The sequence below is a fragment of the Paramisgurnus dabryanus genome, chromosome 19, assembly GCF_030506205.2.
Source record: "Paramisgurnus dabryanus chromosome 19, PD_genome_1.1, whole genome shotgun sequence".
Classification (NCBI taxonomy): Eukaryota; Metazoa; Chordata; class Actinopteri; order Cypriniformes; family Cobitidae; genus Paramisgurnus; species Paramisgurnus dabryanus.
Window position 1 is genome coordinate 25,913,220 of NC_133355.1, and position 25,275 is coordinate 25,938,494.

Genomic DNA, 25,275 nt, shown 5'->3' on the forward strand with positions numbered 1-25,275 from the left:
TTTTTTCTGTGGACGCATTGTTCAACCCAAAAGACTTACTGAATAAAGAAATAACAAATCAAAATAAGCAACTAAACAATGAAAGGGAGATCAGACGATTTGAAAGTTTTATTATGCATGATATGCATCAACAGATATGAAAGAGAAAAAAGAGGGGGGGAGAAAAAGGAGAAAATCGTTTTTCTTGGAATTGGATCAATTATTGTTTTCACAATGCAGACAGCAGGAGATTGGCAAGATGGAGAAAGCAAATCTCTCCAGTGGTCCATCATGTGCTCATGAATAGCCTGCCATTTCAATTTTCTTTTTTTAAATGTCTCAACCCATGGATATGGATTGCACAAAACATTAACCTCCCAAAACATTGAATCTCCCAAAACAATCACCCAGATTTTGTCATCACGTGAGTGAATGAGCCAAAATCTCTAATATTTATAGAGTTACTTATACACTCTGAGAAAAAAAATTCTCTGTTACGCTATTTAACACATTATGTGTAATTTTGTGTGGAGTTTTTTGCAAAGTAACACAAAATGTGTTTTTAATAAGAACACAGAGATGTGTGTATTAAGGGACAATGCATTTAGTGTGTTGTCTCTAAACTAACACTGATTGTGTTGTTTTTGGGCGAACCTTAAATACAAGCTCCATTTTTAGAAAATGAAGTCTATAACCAGATGAGGAGAGAGTGGGAATGTGTGCTTGTTTTTATCTGTGGTCTTCCATCGTGTGACATTTGAAGGATGAGAGACCCTTTCTTACTGTAAACTGAAACAGGAAGAGATTTTTTATTGATGTAAGCAGACAGAAAGGGAGAAACCAAGGAGAGAGAAAGTTAACAAGAGAATATCAGAGAGCTGAAGTTTAAAGAAAAACAGAAATTACGGTTGGAGAGGTGCAAACGATATACAGTGACAGAGCGACAAAGGTAATATTATCTTTCTCTCTCTCACTTGCACCTCTCCCCGTTTCCTGTTTGTTTATTAATCAAAAGTGTCACTGTCACTCCCCAGCGGTGAAGACAAGTAAAGCAAAATGTCCTTTAAATGCGACGGGTTCTCGTGTGCCGTGACTTTATAAACTTCCCGGCATCCCTTTTGCCAAGGAAATGATGACGCATCATTTTGCTGACACAAATCAGCTGATTGTTGTGTCACGGCACTGGTTTTAGGCGTGTGGCAGTGCTCTGGCTATAGACGTAGTCCTTTTTTTCTCCCAGACGCAGTGCGGCACAGCCAGACGACTAGAGCGGAGACACAGAAGCTCACAGCTGCAGTCGACTAGCTAGTTTTGGATAGGCACAGGAGCTCCTTCCTCTCCAAACACCGTAGCTCGATTCCGCTCTTCATCGCTGCTCGGGGATAATTTTCATCAGGCGAAGCAGCCGAAGATAGTACAGCCAAAACAAGATCGAAACAAACTCTGGGAAAACCTGGAATTACGCTCTTCAGAAAATTTGGAAAGGCAAGCTCGGATGATGATTACTTTCATCTGCCTGAATCACATACAGGGTCCCAAGGTTGCGAATGGTTTGAAATCCAGTCCGTCCCATCACGAACGTCCAATCAGTCGGGCCCGTTTGCTTTGGATTCAGGCGGTTGTCCCGTTCCAACATTAAGGTGGCTTCGCTTGTCCGTGGCTTCGCTGAGTCCGTGTCCAGTGGGCAGTGCTGAGTCGAACAGAAACATCGATGCAGCGGCTAAGCTGAGCTGAGCCAGGCAGACGCGGTGACCTAAATCAGCCCCAGCCATGTCTGTACGCAGCCAGAGCGAAGCAGACAGAAAGCAAGGCAGAGCGAGAGCACTGAGGGGAGAGCGAACCACACATACTGTCTCGTACGTATACTCACACTACGGTAGGTTTGGGTGACTGCAATTAGTCTGTAAAGCAATAGGACGACACGTTGATTCGTTCACCTCCTTTTTCGATTCTTCTACTTCCTCTGCAGTTCTTACTGATGTTGTCCTTAGCTGAGCTCTCTCAGTGGATTAGATGTCTGTGGCTGCGCTCGTATCTTTGTGCTATAGGGATGAAGAGAAACAGAGATGACGGAGGGGAGGGGTAGACAGAATTGTCTCTCTCTCTTTCTCTTTCTCAGCAGTTCTATTAGCTGGTTTAACCCATCCGCACTCTCGAATCCAGGTAAGAATTTCACTTCTTCATCCGAGTCAGACGAACACCCGAACACTTTCGTCAGAGAGCTTGCAGGTTGGCGTTTTGTGTACGTTACGCGCACCTGCATTTGATAAATCTGCCGCTCCCATACATTAAAAATTGAGAGCACATCCCCCTTCCACACCAGCGCAGAATAACATTTTACAGTTGCTGGATTGCGGCAGTGCATGTTTCATTAAAACTGAAGAACTTATAATGAAACAGCTGTGTTCCTGTAGGTCAGTTGGTCGAGCATTGGGCTAGCGGCTTAAAGGTCATGGGTTCGATTCTCAGAGCAAACATATACTGATAAATGTATAGCTTAAATCAGCTCATGATTTGCATATAAATAGCGTGCAGTGTGAAAAGTCGTGCAATACATACGCCAAATTTCAATGATATACCAGTCTTTCCAGTTCACTTAATGGCGCGTCCTATCGTGATGTTTTATGTATTTGTTTCTCATTTTTCCTTTTTTTACCATTGTCACTTGGGTCTGGGCTAGAACAACTTTTTGTTACATCAAATGACATCCAAACCCCAATCTAACCCCAACTCCAAGCAACCATGCAAAATAGACAAAAACATGAAGAAACCTATATATTTGAAATGACGTCCTAAAGCAAATTTCAAAACTAACCCCAAACCCAAGTGACAATGGTTTAGAAACAGAAATAAATTTAGAAACCAATACATAAAACGACATGGAAAGATGTGCAGTATTAAGTGAACGGGACTGGCGTATCATACTGTATGCACGCAAAATTTTATTTGCCGTATGTATTTTTTAGACTGCATGCTATTTATACGCATTTACAAGAATAGGTTACTTAAATGCACCATAAGTCCCTAATTCATAAATGTACTGTTAAAAGTTTTAAATGAGTAATTTGACTGCAGGATGGTGGAGTTGCAGAAACGTTTAAGTAAACTAAATATAAGACTGTTTAGTGAGTTCTAGTACACTGTAGAAAATAATATATAAAAAACATATTTTTATGTAACTTAACAAATTAAGTTAAACAATTTTAACTTGTTTTTATAAGTTTTGTCAACTTATAACAAGTCAAAATTTCAAAACATAAAATAATAGGTTGAACTCACAAGTTGTTTTAACTTCATGTGCAATTTTTGTGCAATGCAACCAGCCATTTTTTATATAAAGTTTTCATTCTTTAAATCTTAATTTATTCATTTATTTATGCTTCTGGCAACAATTATTGCACTGCTTTGCCATTGCCTCTTTTTTCTTGGCAAAAACAATCCCACGCTTGGCAGGAATGCTGCGTTGATCACAGGGAAAGATAGTCTAGCCATAGGCGGCGGGCTGATTTCTAGCACGTGCCGGCTCAGATTCCCCCTGCAAGCAAGCAGGTCATAGACTCGTTCATTAGTCATCGCTTGGGAAAGTAAAACTTCACAGTTTCAGTTGAATCCACCTGCCTGTTGAGCTGTAGTAAGAGCTCTTAAATTCAGCTGTTGTTGATGAGAACTCCTTGAGACATTTGCATGAGAAACTCTCAGGGAAAAGTTACAGGTGTCATATTGCATTTGAATACATTTGCATACTGTGAGAACCGTGATCTCGTTGCATGTGAGACGTTGAACACATATGGACAGGCCCATCTGTAAATTTAGCCTACACTCTCAGAAAGAAAGGTACAAAAGTTGTCACTGGGAAGGTACCTTTTACAAAGGTCCTAATATCTACCATTTTGTTTCTGCCATTCCAGCATCTATTGCAGGGGAACTCTGGGTCCTAGAGGGCTACAAAGTTTAGTTCCAAACTCTAATTAAATACACATGCATTTCACTTCCAAGTAATCCAGAAGACTTTGATTAGATTTTTCAGGGGTGCTTGTTTGGGTTGAAACTAAACTCTGCAGGACAGTGGCCCTCCAGGACCAGGATTCCCCACCCCAGATCTATGGCTATATTCATGGCAAGAACTGGGTAATCCATAACAAGTTGATCCACACACAGGTTAGGGGAGGGGCGATTTGCTATCTTCAGTTCACCTAATGCTGCATTCCAGAGCCCATCCGAACCAGTGGGACGTGGGACTTATCCTACCTCCAACTAGGAAAAGTGCACTGGAATGCCTGTCGAAGTGGAACCTCCTACTGGAGAACTCGGAGGAGTTCGACCTACCCCGACTTCAGCAAAATAAGTTGGAGGATAATGGCAGCGCCCATGGAGTCTCTCTTCGTGAGAGGTAAAACTTCAACAAATAGGCTATAAACTGTGCTCATCTCTGCTTGTAGGGTTGTTTTAGACACTTTCATTGAAACACAACTTGTTTTCTATATTATGGCGTGAAATTATATCGTTATTATCGATTAGCATGAAGATACAGTAAAAATATACCCATTACCTTATATAACGTTAAGCGATATGCAGCACTGCACTTGTACATAATGGCATACAGTTTTGTACCGTTTAATAACACGTAGCCTAGGGAAATTGATGACCTATGATTTTAGAATTTGTAAAAACTATTTTGCAACGACGAAGGCTACAGTGCATAATTACCTCATGCCTCTTCAAAAACAAAGCGAGTATCAGCTTAGTGCGGCGGTTGTCCATTTTTTTGTTTATGTTCTACTTCAATTGCCTGGAACGCTTTGAAGTAGGAGCTAGTACACTTCAGGTAGGATATGTTCCACATCCCACTGGTTCGGATGGGCTCTGGAACGCAGGATGACTTGCCTGTTTTTGGCCTGTGGAAGGAAACCAGAGTACTACGCTGACACAGGAAGAACATTAAAACTCCACACAGAAAGGCCACCAGACCCAGCCGGGGCCTGAACTGGGGGCCTTCTCGCTGTGAGGCAATGGTGCTACCCACTGAGCCACCCAGTATGTACAATTTTAAGGTACAAATATGTACAAATACCTTATGTGTACCTAAAAGGTACCAATATGCAACATTGGGGTACAAAAATCTACTTTAAAAAATGTACCTTCTTGTACCTTTATTTCTGAGAGTGTATGCAGGTTTGGAACCACTTAATTCTGATCCCTATTGGATTGTGTACAACACCAAAATCATCTCATACTTGATTTATTATTGTTTGTTTTGAGAGAGCATGACACACAGCAAGATAAATCCAAGTTAGACAAAATTGAAAATATTTCAAGAACTTTTATGCTGCCCTTTCATTTTTTTCAGCAATGGTCAATGTGAACTACACAAAGATTGTTCAACTTTGTTGAACTATTTCTTATTGTTTATGACCGTCTTATGTCATGCAATAGTTACGTTTGTTATACAGAATCTGTTGCTTTTCTTTGCAACCCATTACAGAAACTGGGTCAACCATCACAGCTCTCGCAAAAGCTCACTTTTCCCCATATGTTCCCATAACGCACACAGGGCTTTCATTTGCCAGCTCCTCAGCTGTTATTATGTTGCTTTTTGCTTAATGCAGTGCTTTTCAAAAATCAGCTTTGATGCTTGGTCATTTTCCCAATCCCCCTTTGTTCCAAACCGCCTTCAATCATTTCTAAATGACTTCAAATGTGGTAGCCAGTCGAACCTCCAACCCATCCACACGCACACCATGCCACAGCAAACGGCACACATCTGAATGCACTTGAGGTCGGGTCCTTAGACTATAACTGCGAGTTTACAGGCGAAAACAAGCTGTAAATAGCTTTACCCCATTTTTTCTTAGTTTCCAAAAGGATTCCTTATGTTGTGAATTACTTTCAAAAGCAAAAACTAACAGACAGCAACACTTTTGCACATTGCACATATGTTGCCGTTGGGTTCTCAGAGCGTTCACCTTCCAATCACCCCTAGACTCGAAGTTCTCAATTTTAGATTAAAATAAACATTAACCGACAGAAATCCATGTGATTTCCATCATCCCAAAAGAATTCAATCCATTTCTATAGATTCACATAAATATACATCTTCATTCTGGTGGTTTTACCCACATAGCCTGTGGTTGCCATTAATGCATCACTGATAATGGTTTGTAACTGACAGCAGATTGCTGTGCACTACTTGTACTGTAGGTCACTGACATGAACTACACAATCACAGAGGACGAGCACTGTAGAAAAACCAGCACACCAAACATTGCAATCACACGCGGCTATGCAAACCAGGGACAAACGCATTCGGATTCAATGTAGCGAGAAAACTCACATTTGCTAAATTGTTTGAGGTTGACGATTTCACCGCACAACTGAAACACTGATTTGCATTTTTATATCTAAAAGCACAGCGCATCATTTATATTAATGCATGTTTTTGCCCGGCCGTGATGTTTCTATCAGTTAAGTGCCTTTCTGAATGCATAAATAAGCAGCTGCGTCGCACTGACTTTGTTATTGTCTTCATTACACTCTGACAGTAAGCAAATGTGTGGTATACACTCGAGGGCTCTTTCTGTGGCTTCATCACGGCTGTGTAATATCCAGCCGGCTGGCACGAGGAGTTTCGCTGTGGTCACCGTACTGCTTATTTCCCCCGAGTTTTCACTTTTATAACAACATGAAGCTAACTTTGTGTAATTTCACCTCCTTAAAATTGAATTACATACTATATTTTTTATTAAAATGTAAACTTGTTATACTTTTGGAAATCCAGTTTAGAAATTTACTGAATATTTATGGTTGTCAAAAGTTAAGTTGTTTTTTTCCAGTTTTGATATCCTTTCAATAGGTGGGGCAAGTTGAAAACATGTTGCTTTTAAAAAAAATAAGTCAATAGTATATAAATAGTTTTTATACATTTTAGTTAATAAACTAACAACACTGTAAAAAGTAAAAGTTACTTAAAATTACTTCAATTGGTAACCTAAAATATTTAAACATTTTCATCTTAACTTTTTCCACTTGTAGTAAGAAAGTTACCATAGTTTAAAAAAAGGTCTCGGGTTACGTATGTAACCCTTGTTCCCTGAGAAGGGAATGAGACGCTGTGTCTCCTTGCCATTCTTCCTGCATCCCTGTTACAACATCTTCGGCAATATTTCAGATAGCAAGGGCATTTTCATGTCGCCTTTTATACTTCCTTGCTCCCGCATCATTATGCCGGTGACGTTACACCTCACCATTGGTTGAATTGGATATACACATTCAAACGCACTCAAGCCTGGAGGTGTTCCCAAAGCGTCACTACGGCCATGCAGCGCAAGTTCCCTCGAGACCTATAATATTTGTGACCCTGGACCACAAAACATATTTTTTAGCATGGGTACATTCGAAGCAAAATCCAAAAATACATTGTATGGTTCAAAATTATCGATTTTTCTTTTATGCCAAATATCATTATGATATTATTTAAAGATATTGTTCCATGAAGATATTTTTATAATTTTCCTTTATTACTGTAAATAAATCAAAATATTTATATTTGTGAGTGGATGCAGTTACTAGTGACTTAATTTAAACAACTTTAAAGGGAATTATCTCAATATTTTGACTTTTGCACTCTCATATATGACTGGACTTCTGTATTTTGGTTGTACATTTGGTCAGTAAACACATTTTAAAGTTTTTACAATCAGCAAGTTAGAATTTTTTTTACTGTGAATTTCACTGTATTTTTACTGTACATTTTGGTAGTTACAAGTTGGCCGATGTGTCAACATATCTATAACAGTCAAATGTGGTATTTACATATACATTACTATACTTACTGTTGCTAGTCAGGGGTTTTAGGGGAAATACATTCTCATTCAGAGAGCATTTATTGATTTAAAGGGGACAGAGAAAGAAAAAACCATTTTTACCTTGTCTTTGTTGAATAATGGTAGTCTACCTGCATTCACAAACATACAAAAAGTGCTAAACATGCTGAACATCTCAGTCTCATAGAAATTCCTCTTTTAGAAATGTCAGCCAGAAAACGGCCCAATCTGAAAAACTGATGCTTATGACATCACAGACATCTCACTGCCCTTCCACTTTAAAATAATTGGCTACATTTTTTGAGTGGCAGCAAAGTCAGCCAATCAGTAATGAGATTGCAAGTTAAGCCAGTAGGGGGAGCCAAATAGGTGCAAAACCACTTGTTTAAAATCCCCCACCCTAATAGAGCTATCTGAGAGAGGTTTTTAGGAAGCTTCTAAGGCATTACAGACCAAACAAAATTTTTTTGTCTACATGTCACATCATAGAACAAGGACAAATACCCCGTTCAATCATTCTATGTCACCTTTAAAAGTGCCAAAGAATGCATTGAAATAATATGTTAAACTGTTCTTTCATATTTACATAGAAGGTATGTGGCAAAAATTAAAAAAGTGCAAAAATTATCCAGAAACATTTTTACATGTCCATTTACAACCTTAGGATTTGTCCTTTGAATGAAATGGTCTAATTTGTCCGTATTTGGAAGTCATTAATAATAATGTAGAGCTCTGCTCTGATTGGCTCTGCTGTGCTCTCTCTGAGCCAGTAGCTCACATTAGTAAACATATTGGGGGCGTACATCTCCACTGTAACCTCACAGTCAGTGTTATGTTGAGATTGGCTGTTTTCCAGCAGTTTTTTGCGTGCACGAGGTTTACATAAAAGTAAGGAAACAAACATGTTTGAGGCTCATAATATGTTATAACCATGTACAGAGCTCGCATTATTCATCTATGCCTACAGTAGGTTTATATAGTTTTACATTCTATGGCACCTTTAAATAATAATAATAATAATAATAAAGTTACCTATGAACAGTGTTGGGGAAAGTTACTTTTAAAAGGAATCCATTACAATATTAAGTTACACCCAAAAAAAGTAACTAATTGCATTGCTTAGTTACTTTTCATGGAAAGTAATGCTTAAGTTACTTTTAAGTTACTTTGCATTACTTTTTCTTGGCTGAGGCTTGATCTCTTTCAGGCCTTGCAGGTGTTTTTATGACGGAAAAGTTCTGCATTCAGAAATTGCATATTTCATCACAAAAATGTCGAGCTCTGATCTGCCATCTCAGTTTCTGACTCAAAATGTTTCCACACAGGCGTGTACGCATACAGTGCATAATGTGACTACGTTTAGTTTATTTCAGTACATAATTTTTTTAATCAAATTATTTAAACTTAAAAAGTAACTTAAATTACTTTTTTGAAAAAGTTACTCAAATATTAATGTGTACATTTGAAAGTAATGCATTACTTTACTCGTTACTTCAGAAAAGTAATATTATTATGTAATGCACGTTACTTGTAATGCGTTACCCCCAACACTGCCTATGAATGCAAGATAAATCATTCATATTTTGGTCCATTTTACAGGAAGACAAAAACACTGTAAAATGAAAATAAGTTACCAACTTTTGTAAATGCACACTGACTAAAAGCCACAAAACTGCTAACTTGATTTCATGGGGACTTTAAAGATATCTAACTTAGACAAGAAAACAAAACATGTTTTGTTGAAACTGGCTATAAATTATTTCCCAGTTCACTTCCAGAAATGTGTTTATATAAACAGATGAACAGTTTACACAGCTCATCACAGCATGACAGCATGATCATGTTCTTCAGGATAGCTCTCTACAGCTCGCTCGCTATTGTTCCTTTCACGCTGTACGATCCACTACGAGGCATTAGAAGCCAAAATTTCCAAAGTTTCCATTGAGACTCCTTTAGCTATGCTGTGCAATCCGCCACTCACAGACAGCAGTTCGTCTCTACACTATCATTGATGCGCTGTTGCCCTGCAGCTGAGCTCTGCTCCGTTTGTGTGTTTACAGTAAACAGCAAGATGAAAGGCCTTTTGATGGGCGCTCCTGTGCACATGCAGTGTTTGGGCGATCACCAACAAGCTACCGTGCAGTAGAAGGTTGCTATATCTGCAAATCTGGTATCTTTCTTTTTGGTATCTGGTATCTTTCAAGGTTACTGTTGAATCCCGAAGGCACCATGATGCAGCTGTTCCTCCAGCATAATGTCATTTTGTTAGACCATGTAGCATCTGCTGCAGTTTGTGAAGCCAGCAGCAGTTCGGAAATTTGAGGATGAGCCTGTGCCAGCTCATGCCCTTCATTTGGGAAGGACAGTTAAATGTTTGCTTGAACAAAACAGGATTTGACATGAATTGCCTTGATTTTTTTCTCCTTAGATCTCAGCAATTTAACAAACTGTATTCAGATTTGCCAAGTCTGCAATGAAGGACTTTATCTCAAGAAATTATATAAAAAATTCCCAAGACCAAATTATCTGAATTACTTATTTGCCAAATGAAATAGGTTTCCTGATCAGCTGCAGGTTTGTCTGAATATAAACTCATGTACCTCATGCTCACTCTCCACATGCTAATATTATCATGTCTGTTGAATACCCACGTTCCCAGACAGAAGCATGTGACCATGAACTCGTACGACCTCACATTGTGTCGCTCAGACCATGTGCATAATGAACTGAAGGTATTAGTCAGTTGTCTAGCCAAACGGTTACCGGCTGCTCCTACGCTAGCATGCTAGCACGCAGCATGTTATTGTGCTCCGCGCACGAATAAACACTACAACAGACTGATGGACGGACTCCAACAAAGTCACAAACAACATGTACAAACAGGGAGATCAATGACGATTAAATTTAAGAGACTTAAAAGCTTCCATGGCCGTAGCCAAGGTTTGAAAATTAGTGAGGTTTAGGGTTGTTAAGTTAACAAATGTTATCCCAGGTAAAAAAAAGTGCAGTGAAATACCCCTTTTTTATGTACATGTACTGTAGTAAATATACCACTAGTCAAAAAAATGTTTGATCCACTTCAAATGTTGATCAGTATATTTTTGCGCACTAATTTTGTAGCTAATATACCAAATTTGTCCTTAATACTTCTTAAGATTAACTTCAGAACATCTAAGTGTTAACAAGTTTGCTATTTTGTGACACCATTTATTTTAATTCACTTTAAAATCTATTTAAATGTTATTGGTATTGTATACATATTCAGGTGCACTGAAGTACTACTAAAGTAGAAATTTACTTCTAATTAGTGTATTTGTAGTATAACTTTACATAACTTACAAATGTACTTGCTAGTATTAGTTTTAGGAGATTTAAGTATAGGCCTACTTTATTTTTGTCTTAACCGTTTTGCAATTTTGCACTTTGTGTACACAATCTAGCTGTGTGTGAATTCGAAGGCTGCGACTACCGATTGTGTCACAACAGCGTGACTCAAAGGCTCAGTTGTTGTGTGTAGGTCCTACCGCGTAGCGGCGACAGCGTAGGTTACACATCGGTTTTCATAGTAGCAGTGCGACCGTCAAAGAAGCAGCAGCTTGGCCAGTTTAACCCACAAGCGAAGAAGAAACAGCAACTTGTGTTTATGTTTTGAGATGACCAGCAGTGATGGAGGTAAATAAACAGCGACTAATGTTGCAGTTTGAGTTAAATCACTCCTCAACTTGGCCCATCTTTGTTCACACCGTCGCAAACAGAAATACCTATGATGCAGTTTTTTTTACCTGACGGGAGGGGTTCTAGTCGACCAATCACAGCACTTGTGGTCCGCATAGAACTAACACGCTGTAAAAAAATTGGCGAGGTGCACGTGAGGCTACGCCCAGGCTACGGATAACCTACGGCGTAGCTACGGAGTATACCTTACGCATGACTAAAAAAAACTATTCATTCAATTTACTACATTTTTTTTAAGTAAGTGGTTGCAATCAATTTATTTAAGCTACATTTAAACAAAAGTGTTTTGTTTTGTTTGTCTTTTTTTAAAATGTAGTTTAAATAAATTGATTGCGACCACTTACCTTAAAAAAAAGAGTAAATTGAATGAACCATTTTTAGTGTAACATGCTTTAGGGCTAGTAAGGCCATCCCAATTCAAAAAATGCTTAAAATGAAGCCTCAAAATGCGTCCATATTTCTCCCTGCTGTTAAGGATAGAACAAATAGATCCTTCACAGCTGAGGCTATGCCGAGATTCATTGTGCACCTGTAACGGCTGAATATAACAGTTGGATATTTTAAAATAAACAATTAAAACCTTTATTAAATAAAAGTGTGTATTTAGCAGAAAAAAGTTTCTTGTCACTGCTTTAGTATTATAAGTAGTTATGTTTTGTATTATATTTATTTGTATGTTGCATATATTTTAAGGTTGATTAATTTGAAATACTGTTGGTTAGTTTCATCTACATGTCATATTTTCTTAAATAAAATAATCTTTTTCTGTTTCCATATTTATTTTAATATTATTTTTATAAAATGTATTTAATATTTAAGTTAGAAATGTCTCCTCTGTGTCCTGCTGACAGGCGCAGTGAGCGTTAGCGCACTGTACAGCACATGACGCAAATGGTGAATCATCCGAAGGCTAGACCATCTCATTTCAGTTCTCTTCATGGACTTGGGAGGCTGCCATCTTCAAAGACTGAGTGCTCACTTTATGAGGTTGTGTCCTTATGCAGGGTTCACACCAGACGCGATAGAGGCGACAGGCGCGAGTGATTTACATGTTAAGTCAATGCAAAGACGCGAATCGGCATCCTGCGGCGCGGAAGGCGCATTCCGCGCAGTTGAGCATTGCCTCGGGAAGCGCGCAAGTTGAAAAATCTGAACTTTGGCAGATTTCCACGCTGCATTGACCAATCAGTACCTTGCTGTAGTAGTGACGTGATTACAGGAAGCGAGCGGAGTCTCAGCGGAGTCGCAGAAGCCCCTCCCATGATGCGAATTTCTGCGTGAATGTCACAAATGACTAGAATTTTGTGCGGCTTTCACACGCAAATGAAGCGAGTAAACTCAAATGTTCAAAGCGTCCAACTACGCTTGAATAGCGCGTTTTGCCGTCTCTACTGCGGCTGGTGTGAATGCAGCCTTTGAATTTTGACACAGATTTTTACGCATGGGGTGTTAACATTTGGCATATTTTATTTAAAGAGCACCAATTATGCTAATAAATTAGCACGTTAGCACGTTATTGTAATATCCCATAGTACATACATGTTATTAAAACTTGAACTAATGCACTGTGAGTCTTATAAATTGCTTACATACCTCACCGATTTCTGCATGTCTGGAAAACGCTTGGTTTAGTTCCTGTCTCCGCCTCCCAAAATGTCTAGTGTATTCGGATTGGTCAGATGACTACTCAACTGTTATTGGTCAACTGGGTTCGGCGTGTGTTTGAAAGGTTACGCCCCTGACTACGCGTGGATTTTCCGGTTCTGACTGAGAGTCACAGGCAGCGTAAACAAGCGCTTTATTTCTCTATAAACGATGGTGTCTGTACTGCCTTACCACTTCAAGCTCGATCCAGAGAGTTCAGACGGCCGTTACGATATAAACGATCTCCGTCAATGAACGCGATTGGATTTAACTTTTTTAGGTGTCCTTAGCTCTGCCAGAATGCTAAACGAAGACGAAAATGTGTTGCAAAGACATCCAAAAGGTAATTATAACGTACTACATTACTTTGCAAACTATATGGAAACACCAAATGTAGCACTAAGAAAGTATTTGTTGAAATGATTATAAAACTATTTCATTTGCTAACATTATTTTACTATAGTAAACTTTATTAAAAAAGCCTGCTTACATACTATATCACTGTGCAAACTATATGGAAACACCAAATGTAGCACATAGAAAGTATTTGTTGAAATGATTATAAAACTATTTCACTTATTAACATTATTTTACTATTGTAAACTTTATTATAAAAGACTGTTACATACTATATTACTGTGCAAACTATATGGAAACACCAAATGTAGCACAAAGAAAGTATTAATTGAAATGAATGTTCTACATTATTTCACTATGGTAAAGTTTATTATGAAAAACTGCTTACTTATAAGTGCTATGTTTTTACTTATTAGGTTTTAAGGAGAATGCAACAGGTTCCAGGGCCTCTTACCTGCGTGATTCATCATCCAGGTTTTGCACAAATTGTCTAAATCCCTACACACAGAACATTTATTGTACCGACTTAAGCCTTTGAGGTGCAGGACTAGAGTAAGTTTTATTACATTTTTAAACCAATAACACTAAAGTATCATTATAGTAACAAAATACCCAAAAGAACAAAAGATGTAACTTTAAAGAAAATATAATAGTCAGTCAAAAGTTTTTTTTATTTATTACAAATATATATTTAAATGTTAAACAATATACAAATAAACATACTTTAGTAACCATATTGTGCTCTTGTTTCAAAAATTGTTCAATTCATTTCTTACAGCTATCTATTCAGATAAATGGCATATCAAAGCTTTGTCAGCTGGTGCTATTTAAGACGACACTATAAGGTTATCATCCTGTCGTGTGTTGTTCTCCAGATACGCTTGGAGCTTCCTGATCAGATCGGTCACAATTTTGGCTTTCGACGACCCCTGCACTGAAGATGGCATGCAATCACGTCCTCCTTTGAAGGTCTCTCAAACTGTGATGCCAGGTCCATTGGAATCGGGGTTTCCTTCAGCTTATCTTCAAATACCTCATCAAACACAAGCCTGATCACATCCTCCACATAACTGTAGAAATATTGCAGTCAATAAATCTTTTGTTTTGATCATTTATTTCCCTGCTTCATACATTAAGTTTTTAATTATGAATGTATTTGAAATAAAACATTACTGCTTACGGTATGTCACTTGTGTGTTTTGGGAACATAGCCTTGTACTTTTCCTCTCCTGCTTTTGTTACGGCTTGGTGACATTGTAATGGATGGCTGCAAAGTACAAATACCTGTAAAATATAAACAAGCAATTAATTTATTGTAAAGTAAATACTACTTTATTTAACAAAGTTACTAAAATACTTAAATACCTGCACAGCATTCCAATAAATGAGAAAATCAAACATTTTTTGCTGCAAATCTGAAATCTCAGGCTACGGACGGCAAAGGCATCCACTGATGATGGTGATGGAAACATTGTGAAACGATGCTACTGCCTGGGTTCCTATTATCATGCAGAGAAAAAAAACTTTGTCATCATCAGTTATACATTTAAGACTGGTAGTGGTTTCACTAGCTAAATACATCATGTGTGTTACACACCTTTGCTCCTCATATGCCAGTCTGACTCCTTGTACTGTGTGTTATGATGTTGCATGTTTGCATACAGTGTAGAAGGATGTGTACAGCTGCGAATCTAGGATATAGACAAATAAAACAAACATGTATTCAGTCAAAAAGAAATATTATAACAATAGAGTACAACGACTATAACTCGTTAGACTATTCATTAAAACGTTAATGTATTACATATTACATGGCCCAACATTAGCAACACACATTACGTGTTTACTTCGTTTCAAAATCTAAGAAAGCTTCAAGTAAATACAACAGTAAAATACATATAACTTTAAACAAATCATCTGTACTTAGAGTTTCTTGAGTTTGATCATGAGAACAAATTTTACTGGTAACAGTTTAGCTGGCATTTGTATTTGTATTTAGCTTAGCAAGTTTGTAAACATGTCTAAACCAACATCGATAAAAAAACGATAGTCTGCATAATTCAACATACACGTGTGTAAATATGGTACGTTGTTTATGAAATACAGTATTACAACACAAGACAATTAGCTTGCAAGCTTAGCTCTACACGCACATTATGTTAATCTCCGGTTACCGGTTACGTAATGTACAGTAAAAGGCAAATAATAAACGTGAATACTTACAGCCTGTGATCCAGAAGTGCACAGTAATCCAACTTTCAAGAGGAGACGTCGCGCAAATCCAGCTTCGGTTCATGAGAAGCAGTTATTGTGAAAACTCCGTGAACAACTTCTGACTGGATTTTTCCGGAACCGTATTAAACATGATGTCCTCTGTGGAAGTCCATAAAGTGCTATTTTTCCCTCGCATCTAAAGAGACAGCGTCTACTCGAGAGATTTAATAGCTTAAACAATGAAACAAGAGTTTGCAAACAGAGTCAAAGCAGGGACTCACAACCTCCGCCATTTTAGCTCTCTTCTGACTCGGCGCTCCCCACCCTCGTCTTTGAGGGCGTACCCAAGCAAAGCAGAGAGGGCTGAACTATGATAATGTTGGTCTTATCTACGTCACTAATCCCAGGAAGTAAACTGTTGCCTACAATCCGAGTGTTTTTTGTAGTCCTCTAACGTTAGAGACGATAACACGCGTCATCGTTTTCTTTGAGGTATGTACTTTTTGAATATCGTTAGCATGTACTAATGCACACTTACACACAAAAGGATGTTTAAAAACGTGTATCCCATAATAGGTGCTCTTTAAACCTAATTGTTCTACATCTTTGTACCAGACTTATTTTCTGTCTTTGTACTTACTCTTACAGACACAATCATGATGATTACTGCTTTTGTCTTACCGGATGTATTATCATCTCAGCAATAACCTGCCCGTGCTGAATGATGCACCTTATTTGCCAACTGTCAGTTTAGATGCTGGTCACCCAGAGTTGCCAGGTATTAGTAGGAAAAACAAACAACAATAATAGGCCATAAAGCACAAAGTTCACACCTTGTATTTTAGAAATAAATAATAGAAATCGCTAACACTAATCTACACCTAATCATCACTTTATATATATCCCAAAGTGTCTCATTAATTGCTAAAACACTCATCTCAAGAGGATTTTTAATAATGGGATTTGGCAACACTGTCAATTCTGCAACCGCCCCCTCGCGTGGCTTGAGTTAATCTTTATAATTTTACATTACATTATACAGTAATATATGCAGATGGCATTATGAGTTGTTTAGAAAAACGAATGAGTCATTCAGGTAACTTTTTTTTGATCAATTTATAAAGGTCCGGACTTCAGTGACCACATAGATGGCTACGGCCATTAAAGCTTCTTGAGATTGATTGAGCAATGCATACTGCAAAAGGCCACGTTGGCACCTGTTCGCTTTAAATGTAACATGTTTCTTTCACACTTTTATTTCACTTTTACACTGGTACCCAACCAGCCCGAGAAGATTGAGAAAGAGATGCAGTATTGCTGTAACCTAAGCACTCTATGGACTCTACGGTGAGAGCATCAAGTTCTCAATGTTGGTTGTTTATTTGTCGATCTGCCCGGAGGTGGTCCATGATCAGACTGAATTGGAAAGCACTCCCTTCTGCTTGATCTCAGTACACGGAGATCAGCATTACTGGAGCAGAATGAACCGTGCTGCGGGGTAAACTGCCTCCCTGCTCTCCATCAGCAGGGCGAAGGATAACACTGAAAAAAATGTTTTCTGCACTCGGACGACTCGAGTTTCGCTTGCGCAAGCAATGCACAAGTCACCCGTAATGACTCTGCATATAACATATACCAACACCCACAGACATAGGTCCTATGTTGTATAACTCATGAAAAGACTATAATATATACTGTAGCAGGTCCAATCACTGAGTGATATATTGCTGTGTAGTATATTTATGCTTTTTGCTTATTGTACTAGAGCCTGATGTTTAAAAATTACACTACAGCCTAAAGCGCATGCATGCAGTGATGGATTTTTCACACTCAAACATTTTTCTTCTTTGTTTCAGCATGAAAAGTCATGGGGGAAGACCTTCGACCTTCTTCTGCCCATGAAGTATGTGAATGCATAAATGAAAGGACATAAGTGTATCTTGGAGAGAAGTTATGATTTAAAACACTTCCCAGGGAAGAATGACTATACTGTTGGAGAACATAGCTAAGTGTTGAGGTAAAACCATTAACATTTATCAAACTGGAGTGAAATTCAGAAATAATGTTTTGGACATGAAAGCTCACTAAAAGTGACTATATATATATTAGGGGTGTAACGGTACGCATAAATCACGGTTCGGTGCGTACCTCGGTTTTGAAGCCACAGTTCGGTTCATTTTCGGTACAGTAAGAGAAAAAATGCAAACATTAAACTGCAGGTTGTTTATTAATATAAACTTTTTTTAACAATGTATTTACACTTTTTTAACACATTCTTTAAATATAATTAATATATATGAAGAGTTTGGTTCCAAAACGCAATAAACGCCATTTTTGAAAAAAATGAGTTACTGCCAGAATCAGTATTATATCAGGTCAGTATTATAAAGTAAATTCTTAATTTTATGCAAAATCCAATTTCCGCAGTGTTATTCTGTCATCTTTTCTCCCTTTTTTCCCAAAATGCAATAAATGCCACTCCCCCTTTTCTACAGAATGCCATAAATCCACTCCTCCACAGATTACAGCGCACCAGTCACGCAATGTAAACAAAGAATGGCGGCGCGTTGAGTACACGGAATCCTAGTTTTCCTCATCTACTTTGTACTTCGTGATCACCAAACAAACAAAAACAAAATAATACTTTAATAGCATTGATAAACCTGTGATGGTTTTCTGTGACGGGAAAGAAACGTAAGCCATCAACATGTAATAATTTACGCAGAGGAACTCGGGAGACCGGTGCTTGTTTGGCCGGGCCGACAGCATCAAGTTACTGTCATGATAACACATTGACCCCAGGGGATCTTATGAAAAACTTTCCATAATTTTACTCAAAGTCAACGAAAATCGAGCAGGACCAAAACATTTTACAGCTGATCGCTTTGAAAAACGTTAAGCGAGGACGTCAAGTATAACCGATGACTTCTTAATATCACAAAGTAAGTGTTTTGATTAATGACAATAATGTTTATATTTTTAATTAGTGTGTACAACTAGTCAACTAAATGAATATAACATGGCAAAGATGAATGCACATTTATATAGGCGATTGATTCAATAGATTTATAGCATTTTTAATAAAAACTTGTCATGGATTTATTGCATTTTGTGGAAAAAATAATCCGTTTTTATAATAAATCTTTGAAAATCAAGTTATGGATTTGAATTTTTTATGTTTTTATAACCTAAAGATGCTATGTGAAAGTTTGTAACAGAAAATAGTGGTTTTCATCTTGTCACTTTCTTGGTATAGAAAACACGTTTTTACCGAAATTTGTCAAAATGGATTTATTGCGTTTTGGAACCAAACTCTTCATATATATATATATATATATAAATAATAATAATAAATAAAATACTGCTGCAAAGTTCTCCACTAAATAACATACTTTTTTACATAATTTTATAACAGTAGGTAAATCTTTTCTTAAACTTCTGTTAATATTTTTCTACTTAAACCTTGCACTAAACTATCAAATTAAATTCCTTAATTTATGAACTATTAGCCTACATTTTTGCCACCAAAAAAAATTTCTGTTGTGATTTATTTTGGATTTTTTTAAGTCACAGTATTGAATTGGTTATGTACCATCTCTGTATAAAAATAATATTACTGCTCTATGTGTAACTGCATGGCAAGCAACATGATGATATACTTATTATACACTGATATTGAGATGAGTGAGTTGCATACATAGCCATCTTTTATCTTTTGCACATTTCTCCTAATCTTTGCTTGTGTCGCCAATGTAAACTGTGACTTAGACTAGCGAACCCCTCCGCAGCTGAGTAACAGCTGAGTAAGCCCGGGTTACAGGGATTAACTTTAACACGTGCTTTTATACGCGGCACGTAAGCGGCCCACTAAACGTTTACATCAATAATCAAATGAATATACAACTAAGTAAATACAAATCTTTCTGCGTGCCGAATTATGTTGTTTGACAAACACTTGCGCTAAATTTGGAGACTTCCGCCATTTAATATGTTCGTGTGGAACATATTGCAATCGGCCATTAGGTGTACATGTGTGTCGAAAGCCCTGTACTGAAACGGTCCGGTACCAATACATATATATATATACGATAAACGCATGGGCGTCGGAAGCAAATGAAAAGTGGGTGGGTCCCCACACAACCCCCCCCCCCCCCCCCCGAAAAATACATTTACTGCAATAGATGACATTTTCATGTTTCCTTTTAATTAGCCTGAACATTTGCGTTTATTAAATTAAAGACAGTAGCCTATTACGGTCAAAATTCTGGTAATAGCCCTTTAAATATTTTGCAAATAATGACAGATGTCATGTTTCATTTATCTTTCTCTGTGTCATTTTTTTTTCTCTACTCTGCTGACAGTAGGCTACAATGTTTATTTTTTATTTTGAGGAAATAAAAGGTAAGAAAAACGAATGAAGGTAAACTGATACAACTTTTGTATACCTTTTTTATTTGTTATACCCAATTTCTCTTTCTCTCTCTTAGAGAAATATAAATGTGAGATTCTGGAAATGAGATCACTTTATTTTATGGTATCCGTCGGGAAACAATGCTCTCATAAGAGTTTGAGCATGTGTACTTCTAAAACACAATCAATTAAACAGAGGTATGACTTTATGAATTCTGCAAATGTACCTCGCAAATAATAACAATACGTGAGGACGTTTATGTCGCAAATGAAAAGTAATTGCAGGCTTCTGTAAAAAAAAACTTGAAAATTATCCAGCGATCGTGGGACCATAATAAAAATAAACTATTTTACAGCAGTAATAATATTTTAACGATTAGCCTACACTTTTAACGTTTGAAAGGAACCACATTTAGTGCTGTGTTAATTATCATTAAAAGCAAAACGGGATCTCTGTGCCTCCGCGACAGACGCAATTCTTCTGGCATCTCTCCTCATCATCTCCTCTTTTTTTCTTCTGTGTCTTGAACTTGGGGCTCGAGTCCGACCTAAGGTTTGAGCTGCCTTTAAGAACACCAAGCTAAGTTCGTTTACCGTTAATTATTAAGACTAAATGGGCAGGCAAACTCATGAAACAATGAAAGTAAAATAATCCGCTTTAATATGGTTTTACACGTCTATAGAAATTATACTATAAATAAAGCAGTTATTAATTTTCCTAATGCATGGTTGTTTGACATTTACTTCTGTTTAAAACATTTGTTCGAACAGCAACTCAGCGTCCACTCACCCCCGCGAATGTTTAAAAGCTGAAACGGGTCCGCGGTGTAAAAAAAGCAAAGGTTAGGGATCCCTGCTCTAGTGGAATGGATTTGGACTAACAGCGCTTTGATAAGTGAACAGACAAATGCGCTAAATTAGAGAAAAAGTGGGTGGGTCCATTATCGTTGGTCTTAAAAAGTGGGTGGGTCCTGTCCCACCCACGTATAATGGTTCCGACGCCCATGGATAAACGCCACTTCTCCTTCTCTGCAGAATGCGATAAATCCACTTAACCAATCACAGTGCACCATTACACGCAGTGTAAACAACAATGGTAGCGCGTTGAATACACACAGGATCCTAGTTTTCCACATCTACTTTGTACTTCGTGATCAACAAACAAACAAAAACAAAATAATACTTTTGATGGCATTGATAAACCTGTGGTTGTTTTCTGTGGTGGGGAAGAAACATCAAAATCAAAAGTCAAAGTTTACTTCTGTCAACACATTGACCTAAGGGGATCAATGAAAATCGAGCAGGACCAAAACATTTTACAGCTGATCGCTGTCAATCAAGTTTAGCGACGACGTGCAAAGGATGTGTAAGGGTTTTATCGTGTTCTGTTGTGTTTTGTATTTTGTACTTTTATTTTGACACCCTGTTCTGTTCTGGCTTTTATTTTGAAATACCATCATGCCATGCTTCACTTCCCACTTCCTGTTTGTTATGTATAAAGCCACTTCAGTTTTGTTCAGTCACTGCTGATTATTACATTGCCTATTGCTTTGCATGTCTAGCCTGTTTGTAGTTATCTGTTATCCTGTGTTCTGTTCTGTGTTTGCCTGTTTTGACCCATGCCTGTTATTTAGATATCGATTGTTTTCTGCCTGCCCTGACCATTTTTGTCTTTGGATTACGATTTGGATTGCCCTACTGGATTGGTTTACCTGCCCCTTTTGGGATTTACTTTAATAAACCTCTTTTGCACATGGATTCTACTCTCCTTCGCTTTCTTTAAGCATCTCACGTTACATGATGACAGCAGCAATAACAGTGCTCTTAATATGACAAAGTAAGTGTTTCCATTAATGCCACTAATGTTTATTTTTTGATCAGTGTTTACCACTAGTCAACTAAATGAATATAACATGAAAAGATGAATGCACATTTATATATTGATTCAATAGATATATAGCTTTTCGTGGATTTATTGCATTTTGCTGAAAAATATAATTAGTTTTTATAATAAATCTTTTAATAAAAATTAAATTATGGATTTGAATTTTTAATGTTATTATAACCTAAAGATGTGAAAGTTTTCCATAAAAGGGACTAGATCTGTTTTATACAAAAGCAATAATTTTCCTGCACACTGTAAAAGGTTCAATTTTAAGTTGGTTTAACTTAAAACAGTAAGTTTCCTGGTTGACTTAGAATTTTTAGTTAATTCAACTAAAAATATATATATTATTAGTTGACACAATGTTTACACCACATCTTTTTTTGGATTAAACTAATATTTTTAAGTTGAATTAACTCAAAATTCTAAGTCAACCAAGTAACTTACTTTTTTAAGTTGAACTAACAAATATTTTTGTTTTACATAATTTGCTAAAAATCTGACTACTGCACTCTAAGCAATTATGGATTATATTTAATGGTTAGGTCAAAAACATTTAAATCAATTTTGAAAATGTCCATAAAACTTAAGTTAAACAATTTCAACTTGAATGTATAAGTTATGTCAACTTTTTTTAAGCTAAAACTTAAAATAGTAGGTTGAATTGACTTGAAAAACCGAGTTGTTTTAAGTTTGTTCTGCATTTTTTTTTACAGTGTAGATTTGTCACTTTTGACACAACTTTGGGTTGAAATACAATTTTTTTCTTTTTAGAATGTAACTCTGAGTTATATTCAACCCAGCATTGTGTCAAAAAGGGAACCCAGCTGTTGGGTTAATTTAACCCAGAAATTATTTATATTCGATCCAACAATAGGTTGAAACGACCAAGCATTTTGTGTTGCAACAACCTAGCATATATTAAATTACAGCCCACTAGGTTGAATTCATTCCGTTTTGACCCAATGCTAAATTGAAAATATCCCAGCTTTTTTTAGAGTGTGGTATAGCAGAAATGCTCACTTAGTGGTTAGAAATGTAGCACCATTTACAGTATGTCCAGCAAAATGTACAATGTATCTAACTAATAAATCAAACAGCTGGGACGTGTGACTTTATACCTAACTGTCTCTGTATGTCATTTAATTCAACTGCTTTGTTCACTTCACACATGATGTCAATATAAAACATTTCTGGCAGTGCTACAACTGAAGCTGGTAAAATCGCCAGAGGTGCCATTTGGACAATGATTTCCATTCATGGCAAAGACTTTATGTTTGAATTTGTCACTGTGAAGTAAGTTTACCATAGAGTACCTATGCCCTACCTGCCGAACACTCCCTGTGCTGTTGTATTTTCCTTAAAACAGAATCCCAAATTTATAGACTTAACCCCACATGACACTTTCTAACATACTGCACACCAATTTCTGTAATGTTCTGCAGGTCCTGAAGGAACTCAGCTCAATACCTCGAGGACTACAGAGGCCACCGAATCAGCATTTCAAAGTGAAACTCCTTTGCGCAAAGACCTTTGAATTGAAACTGAAAAGTTTCTCCCTGCCAGCCGCATCGGCTCACCTCTGATTGACCTCTCTCAATCTGTGTCTCTCTGTTGTGAAGAACAGGCATAAAGTAAGACAGAGTTAATAGAGTTTAGGAGCAAGATCCAAACCGCATTGGAGTAAAAGGAGAGAGAGAGGGCGAGAGAGATTGAGCAAAAGAGAGAGCGAGATCCCTAAGGGAGAAGATTGAGTTTGGGCTGCCCAAGGAGATTCTCAGCTCTAATTGGCCGAATGCCTCAACGCTATGTTCCCACAATGCCTTGTGACTTTCTCTAAATTCTCGATGGACTCCTCAAGGTTACCGTCACTCTTCGGCGTTATCGCAGCTTGCTTTAAGCCGCTGTAGCAAATCTCTTTTAATGGAGTGATTGACTACCGAAAATAGCTGGCAGAATATTCAAAACTGGAATTGGCCGGGTACCCGTTGCTTCATACGAACACACAGATCCATCAGCTTTAGTGTTCATATACATCTGCAAGCACTACAGTGATATAAATTACAAATAAACGCAGCGTGATCATCAAAAATGGTCGGGTTGAGCTTTGATTCAATTTGATAAGAGTGAAATATTCCTGTGGAAAATATCTAGCTTTCCTAATTTGTTTATATGTATGTTGTTTACACCAGTAAGGGGCTCGATGTAACTAAATTCTGTGCGTGCTAACCTTGTCATCTTCCTCTCCAACAGATCGCTGTATTTATGAAATAAAGAGGCTATAATGAAAAGCATGCCCTTGATTCCACGAGCCACGAGGTGTGTTTTCTATTTATCATTTCCAGAGAGAAAGGCATTTCTTTTGAATTCAAACACAGCCTCGACTAACAAAATAACCTTTTATGTGTATCAAAATGAAAATAAAAAAATGATCACTGCTTTCATTTTACTGGCATATTTTCTTCGGTAAGCTACAGGTATTAACCGAGTGAAGATATTTCATGATATTAAAATGGCAGCTGAAAAACAATATCTTGTATTTTTTCAATCATGCTCACAATTGCATTTCTGTCACAGCGGCATGATATTTGGTGCCGTATATGCGTATGATAAAAAGCAGAGGTGTGCAATAAATCAAATCCTTGAAATATTTTCATATATCCAAAACTTTAGACAGCAATTCAGACATGAAGAGACAAAAATATTTGTACCATTATCGAAACATTTATGAAAGAACACAAACTTAAATAATCACAGTGGTAACATTCCCCAAGCATTTGCAGTAACAATACAGCCACAAATGCTAGGTTACAGTATTTTCATCCCAACTTTGGGTCAGAAATAGACGAACATAACCCACCCAAAATATTGTGTTGTTTTAAACCATTATTATGTCAAATAAAAAAAAAATTCTGGGTTAATTTAACCCTATTGGTTCAGTTTGTCCCTATTTAACACCGACGCTGTGTTATATTCCGTTTCAAACGCTGAAGCTTCCTTCGTTCAGCAATATTATCAATTATGCAGTGCACCGTCTGCTGAAATTCATTAGAAGATCAATAAAAGTCACACATATCCAGCATTAAAATCATTATCTATGTACCAGTAATCCTTAAGCAACCCAGTAGGGAATGATTGATTTAAAAACTACCTTGGATTTCAGCCAGTTAGTTTTTACCAGTTTCCATAGAATTATATGCATTGAAAAGTCTTGGCAGGATAACACAGTAA

The 25,275-nt window shown here is 37.3% G+C and overlaps 2 long non-coding RNA genes across 3 annotated transcripts; one reads left to right on the forward strand and one right to left on the reverse strand.

Moving 5' to 3' along the window:
* Positions 1-103: 103 nt before the first annotated feature.
* On the forward strand, positions 104-24,504 carry LOC135784211 (uncharacterized). 2 transcript variants are annotated; one of them, XR_012335451.1, is made up of 3 exons: positions 104-2,142; positions 17,606-21,996; positions 23,490-24,504. It is a non-coding gene; the product is annotated as an uncharacterized lncRNA (long non-coding RNA). The 2 variants fall into 2 exon arrangements; XR_010545999.1 differs by having other exon boundaries at positions 17,606-17,766; positions 23,490-24,488.
* LOC135784227 (uncharacterized) lies at positions 14,094-17,612 on the reverse strand. The gene is made up of 4 exons (XR_010546001.2): positions 15,759-17,612; positions 15,133-15,226; positions 14,716-15,034; positions 14,094-14,605 (listed from the first exon to the last, which is right to left on the reverse strand). It is a non-coding gene; the product is annotated as an uncharacterized lncRNA (long non-coding RNA).
* Positions 24,505-25,275: the final 771 nt, after the last annotated feature.